The following is a 6,511-nucleotide window of genomic DNA, read 5'->3' as shown; positions in this document are numbered from 1 at the left end:
CCCCTCTTAACCAGAAGCTTCCTTCTCTCCTAGAGCCCAAATCCTAAGAACATCAGCTCCAAAACAGCCTCTTCCATTCCTGCGCCCATTCTTTCCCTGCCATAGTCCCGTCCAAAACTGAGGGCATAGTCTGAATCTATGCCCCCACTCTCTAACCCGACCTTTAAGGTCTTTATTGGTCCTCAAACCCAGGTCGGAGATTGAGGGAAAAATGGCCTTGAAGGTTCTTAATGCCCTGGAGGAGCACAGTCAGAATGGGAGGCCTGCCTTCCACAGGAGGTAGACCTGCAGACATGCCTTAGTTGTGGCCCTGAGGCTGACGGCAGCCGCCATGGCCCTAAGGGGGCTGTGAGCGGTGGGGGTGCAACGAAGGGAATGCCACCGGAGAATGCTTCAGATGTGGAAATGAAGGCCACTGGGCAATGCAGTGCCCCTGGCCCCAAGCTCCGACCAAGCCCTGCCGGGCGTGTGGTCAAAATGGTCCCTGGAAGAGTGACTGCCCTGGAAAAGTGGTGGGCCTTCTACGCCTCAGCGTAGTGGGGCCACCCTTCCAGGCCAGGACCCACCCGCTGGCCATGTTGGAACTGGCTGAAGACTGAAGACGCCCAGCCTTGATGACCCCATCATCCCTGCCATGCTCAGGGCTGCACTGAAAGCCACAGGTCACCTTCCCGGTTGACACGGGGGCTGCCTTCTCTGTCCTGCTCTCCTTTTTAGGGCCCCTTTATCCTTCCAAGACCTCGGACATGGGTATTGACCGCAAATCCACCTGCCCTCTGGCCACTGGACCCCTTCCCTGCCTCGCTGATGATAGCATGCCCCATGCCCCTGTTAGGACGAGACATCCTCACCATCCTAATGGCCACTCTGCAGCTCACTCTGAGCCCTTCAGCTTCCCTGCTCCTTCCACTCCTGGCCCCCTCCCTTTACAGGGACGCGGATCCCCAGCTGTCATGCGTCCCGTTATGGGGCCCAGTTGTCCCAGACCACAGTCGCCTAGCTCAGTCATCGCCTACCTCAGTCTTTGCTGTAAATGCCTGTTCTCCTTATCTCCTCACAACTGTCCCCTCCTCTGAACTGAAAACTGCTCTGACCTCGCCCCATCCCCCTCCACCCTTCCCAAAGGAAAAATGCGGCAGTTTTAAAATCCAAGCGACTAGAGGCCTGGGAACAGGCTGCGCGACCTGCTCCCTCCCTCTCCGCCAGCCTCCAGGTCCCTGGCTTCCACTGTTCCTTCCATTTTCCCTTGAATAACGGCACATTCTAACATTCCTCCCACTTTCGCTGCAATACCTACCTCTCTCAGGCTCACCGAGTGCCTCCCACCATCCCCGAAGAAGATTCGGCGACACCATGCAAGACCGGATGACCCATCATTCCTCACAGGCTCTTACCGGGAACAGGCTGCAGGGTCTGCTTCTTCTTCCCCTTGCCTTTTCTCCAGCCTCCAGGTCCCTGGCTTCCACTGCTCCTTTCCTTCCCTTTCTCTTTTCCTTTGGATAACAGTGCACTCTAACATTCCTCCCACTTTCACTGCAATACCTACCTCTCTCAGGCTCGCCAAGTGCCTCCCACCATCCCCGAAGAAGATTCAGCGACACCACCCGGATGACCCATCATTCCTCACAGGCTCTTACGTGGCAAGGGACCCTCCAATTTTGCTCAGGTTTTTCATATTTTCAGGTGAAACGGACACGGAATGATGAGGGAGTCATCAATTCTACTGTCTGAATGGGAAATCCTCTAGTGTCGCTCTCTATTTACGAACCCTGGACCTACTCTTATGCCCACCCTCATCAACACGACTTTCCACCTACTCTCGAACATCAATCCCTCCTCCTCTACATCCTGCGGGATTTGTCTGTCACTGGCTCAAACCCTCATCATAGCCCCCCAATTCCAACCTATTGAGCCATCTAACTAAACTCTCTCTAGAAATTTGCAGCTCCTGTCCGGACCTCCTGCCCATGGCCCTGACCAAAGTCCAGCTACACCAAGGAGCCCCACTTTCTTGAGCCCTTTTGACATTTCTTGCTCAACCACCGTCTTCTTACTGATCCCCCTCCCCTGGGTACATATCTCCCATATCTGTCTTTAACCAGGCAATTGCTCCGAGAACACGAGAACAGGTTTTTGCCCAAGCCAGAGCCGACCAACCAGGACTCCCAACACCAACCCTTCACCCTGGTGACTCGGTCCTCCTTAAGAACCTACAACCACAAGCCTTGGAGCCTAGGTGGACAGGACCTCACACTGTAATCCTCACAAGACTTCTATAAATGTGAGGTGTTGGGCCCCACTAAGGTCCGCCTTAGCTGCCCTCCCCCTCTCCTTCTCCTCCCAGCCCTGAGCAACCTACACCACCACCCACCCGCTTATGTGTGGAGGTTCAAGGTCCGTGATGCCTCCTGAAACTCCAGAGCCCACACTGCCCCCACGGATGTGTTACCAGACCAGTAATCTGGTAACTGGGGGACAAGTCATTTGGAACTGTACCCGAAACCACACCACATCCAGTCTCACCAAGGCCAGCCCAGGTACCTTCTTTTGGTGCAATGGCACCTTAGCAACTGCATGAACTCCTCTGACCCCGGGCCTTGCTTCGTGGTCACGGTAATTCCCCAACTAACCTTGTATGGAGAGTCAGAGCTCACCTGGTTGCTCCCTCCATCCCATCTCCGGACCTGCCGGCTGCCTTCCTCCCTGCCATGTTAGGGGTGAGTATCGCTGCCTCGGTAGGCCTCACTGGGGGGCCCTCTGGAACAGTCTGGTCACTGCTCAGGACTTTAATGACAAGCTCTAGTTAGCCCTGGAGTCTACTACCGCCTCTTTTAGCCTCCCTACAGCGGCAAGTGACATCAGTAGCCCAAGTAGCCCTACAGAACCAGCGCGCCTCAGACCTTCCGACTGCAGAAAGGGGGAACCTGCATATTCCTTCAGGAAGAATGCTGCTACTACATCGAGTCCGGAGTAGTGGAGCAAAACGTAAACATACAGACCCTGACTAAGCTGAGTGAAGAACTACATGCAAGACACTTGCAGGACAACTCTCCTTCTGGCTGGTTCCAAAGCCCCTTAGCTACCTGGGTCCTACCCATGATAGGGGCCCTGATTCTCATCTGTGTCTTTTTTCTCCTAGCCCCCTGCCTCCTTAAGTTCATCCACTCCCAGATCACGGAGATGGCACGGGTGACTGTGAATCAGCTCCTGCTCCATCCCTACGCTCGGCTGCCCTCCAATCTGCCTCTGCCTAACCCTGGCCTTTAAACACCCCCCTTGTCGCCCTTAGCCAGCTGGAAGCAGTCAGAACGAGTCGCCGCCCCTTATCACCAAAAGGCAGGGATGTTAGGTCGGAGAGAGCCCAGGATCGGATACATGCAGGCATGTGATGAGACAATGGACTTCCCCTGAAATTTCTCACAGATCAATGTGCCAGACACAGATACCAGCTTCTCCCTTAATCCACATACCCCCACACAGATACTGACTTCTTTCTGAATACCCCCCACCCATTCTCTGGGGCAGAGAATTCCTCAGCTCGTGTCCCTGCCCCTCACCCAACCACAGTATAAAAAAAGCGCCCCCCTCCCTGTTGGCGTGAATCCACGTGCCCTCTCTTTGGGGTACGTGGGTCTCCCGGGGACGCAGAAATAAACCTTTTCCTTTCCTTTCTTTTCTGATTCACTGGACTCTCTATTTCGCCCCCCCTCCTGCTCCCCTTCCTGCCCCCCACTCCTGCCCCCTCTCCTGCCAGGATGCTGTCACGGAGGGGGGCCCCCGTCCATTTCTGGTGAGCATTAGGGGAGACAGGACGCCTTTCTGGGCCCTAACTTCCCGGAAGGCAGACCTTACCACATGCCCACACTCCGGCTGCTTCCTCGCCTTCAGTCCTGGATGGCCAGGACTCCGGCCTCAGTGAAGGGCACTTCCGGCCTCCAAACTCCAACTGACCTGGACGATGCTGCGCAGGCAGGGCGAGCGGTCTGAGGTCCCGAGCGCCCAGGCTTCTTCACACCCATGAAGGCCTTCCCTCCGCCACAGCTGCTCTCCTCACAGATCTTCCTCCCCACTCTGAGCCCTCCCCCTCCTTCACCACTTTTGATCCCCCCACCCCCACCCTGTCCCTGAGCCTTTGGCTCCTCCATCTCAGCAGCCTGAGAGCCCGCCCCCTACCCAGCGGATCCCACGGCCACCACCCCCCACTGCGGCAGGTTCAGGCTCTCTTCCTCCCGAACTCGGGCACTAGCCTTAACGTGCCCCTTGGAGAGATTGCTGGCGCCACATCTGGCTTCATGCCCAGGGCCACCAGATACCCTCCACCAGCAGGCCCCTTGCGCCCCCCTTCCCCCAGCCGGAGCAAACACTGTCCCTGACAGGAACCCACAATGGAACCATCAGGGAGGCAGGCAGGTCTCAGGTCTCAAGACTACACTGTTCTCTGCCTGGAAAAACTGAGAAACACAGCCCACAGAGCAGTTCATTATAAACGATTAGCAGAGGTCACCCAGGAAAGACATGAAGTTCGGCAGTCATCCTCTCTGGTCTTACACAGGCCATGAGAAAATACATCAATCTTGACCCTACAAGCCCAGAGGGGACAAACCCCCCAACGAGACCTTTTAAACATGACTTTTAAGGTGTTTAATAATAGAGATGAGGAGACCCAAACCCAAAAACAAAACATGAGATCAGGCCAAGGCTGAAGCCCAGACGAAGGCCTTCCAGCTCCCAGCCACCACTCTCATGAACCCGAAAATGAAGTGCCGGTCCTCCAACAAGGGTAGGACAGGGGCTAAGCCTCCTCCGGGCCCTGCTTCAAATGCAACAAGGACGGACACTGGGCCAAGTTCTGCCCAAACACGAGACCCCCGCCCAGGCCCTGCCCAAGGTGCGGGAGGGAAAGGCCACTGGAACGCAGGCTGTAGTCTGGCCCCTCCGGGTCGGACCTCAGCACGGCCGCCCTCTGGATCCGGTTTGGAGCTCCCAGACCTCCTGGGACTGGGCACCGAAGACTGAAGCTGCCCAGGCCCTGACAGGGCCACACAGACTGACAACACCAGGGCAGAGCCTCGGGTAACGACTGTGGTGGCAGGTAAGCCGATCCCCTTTCTAACTGACATTGGGGCCACTGCCCTCTCTGAATTACTGGGACCCTGTCCCCTCCTCAGTCTCTGTTATGGGGGTTGACAGATTAGGCTCACAGCCATTAGCTACCTCACCTCTACACTGCCTCTTGCTAAATAACCCTTATCCACTCTTCTTGCCCGGCTGAAATGGTACAGCCATCCCTCATAAAGCCCAGCTGTCCCAAAGACAGGCACCTACTTCAGTTTCACTCACCCACAAAGCCACGCCAGTCCTTAGACTATAAACGCCTTATCTCCTCCATCTCTCTCCCCTCCTCTAAACAAGAAATACTCTCCTCTCTCAGTCGCGCTAGGTACTCTCGCCTCTGAGTTCCCAGTTTCAGCTTTCTTACAAAGCTCCTCCATAACATGACACGGACAAGGGACTCCTCACTGAGCCTTTAGATCCCAAGGCCAGCATTCTCACCCCTTTAACTCTGAAAACTTCTCCGACCTCAGCGCCTTCTCACACACACCCCTTCCCAAAGAACAACTTTATTTATTGCAAAACTACAAACGCTTACTTAATAGTCTGGCTACTATCAAAAGCTGAACTCGGAGAAACTAAGATGGCGGCATAAATAAACACCGGGAAATTGCTGCCTCCCACAACAATTGAATAATACTTCAGAAACACAAAACAGACATCATCCAGAACTACAGGAAGGCTGGCTGAGTGTAAATTCTAGAACTAGAAGGAAAGAAAAGCACACTGAGAGCCAGAGGTAGGGGGCTCGTGCGCGCGAAAAGGGTCTGGCACCTGAGGACGCAGCTGTCTTTTTGAATCTGGAGGGAGTCACAAGCTCCCGATGGCTCTGAACTCCAGTTCCGGGAAGTCTCTGGGGACCCAGGACTCATATGGGGAGAAACTGGACGGTCTGGCAGCAGGCGATCTTGAGGGCGGCTTTCCCTCAGAGGTGCTTGCAGCCGTTACAGGACACCGACGCAGCTCCTTAGGGCAGGGCTGAGGCTCCGCCATAGATGCCTGCTCCGCCCTTTGATTCCTTGAGACCCTGCTCCACCCAGGCTTCTTCGGCAGAGGCTTTTGCATATGAATGCCCCGGCCATTTGCAACCTGTAATTACCTAACTGCAGCTGGGTCAGACAGACCCAGAAGTTCTAAGAGAAGGCCCAAGGCCCCACAACGCTTGCATCCTTCACAGCTGAGCCTTATCAGGGCACTTCCAAACTCCAAAAAAAAAAGGAAGGGGAATCTGCAGCTCTCTTCATAGTTCCTGCTGTGTAACCTCAGGCAGAGGCTAAATTAGCACCTCCTTAGATTCAAGAGCCACTATACCCAGTGGTCAGAGGGGGACCATTCAGATCACAACTTCTCAGATCTATAAGGGACACACTCAGGGTGCAGTCTCAGTGAGCATCAAAGC

The sequence above is a fragment of the Myotis davidii genome, unplaced genomic scaffold (assembly GCF_000327345.1).
Source record: "Myotis davidii unplaced genomic scaffold, ASM32734v1 scaffold287, whole genome shotgun sequence".
Taxonomy (NCBI): Eukaryota; Metazoa; Chordata; class Mammalia; order Chiroptera; family Vespertilionidae; genus Myotis; species Myotis davidii.
This window is presented reverse-complemented; position numbering follows the sequence as displayed.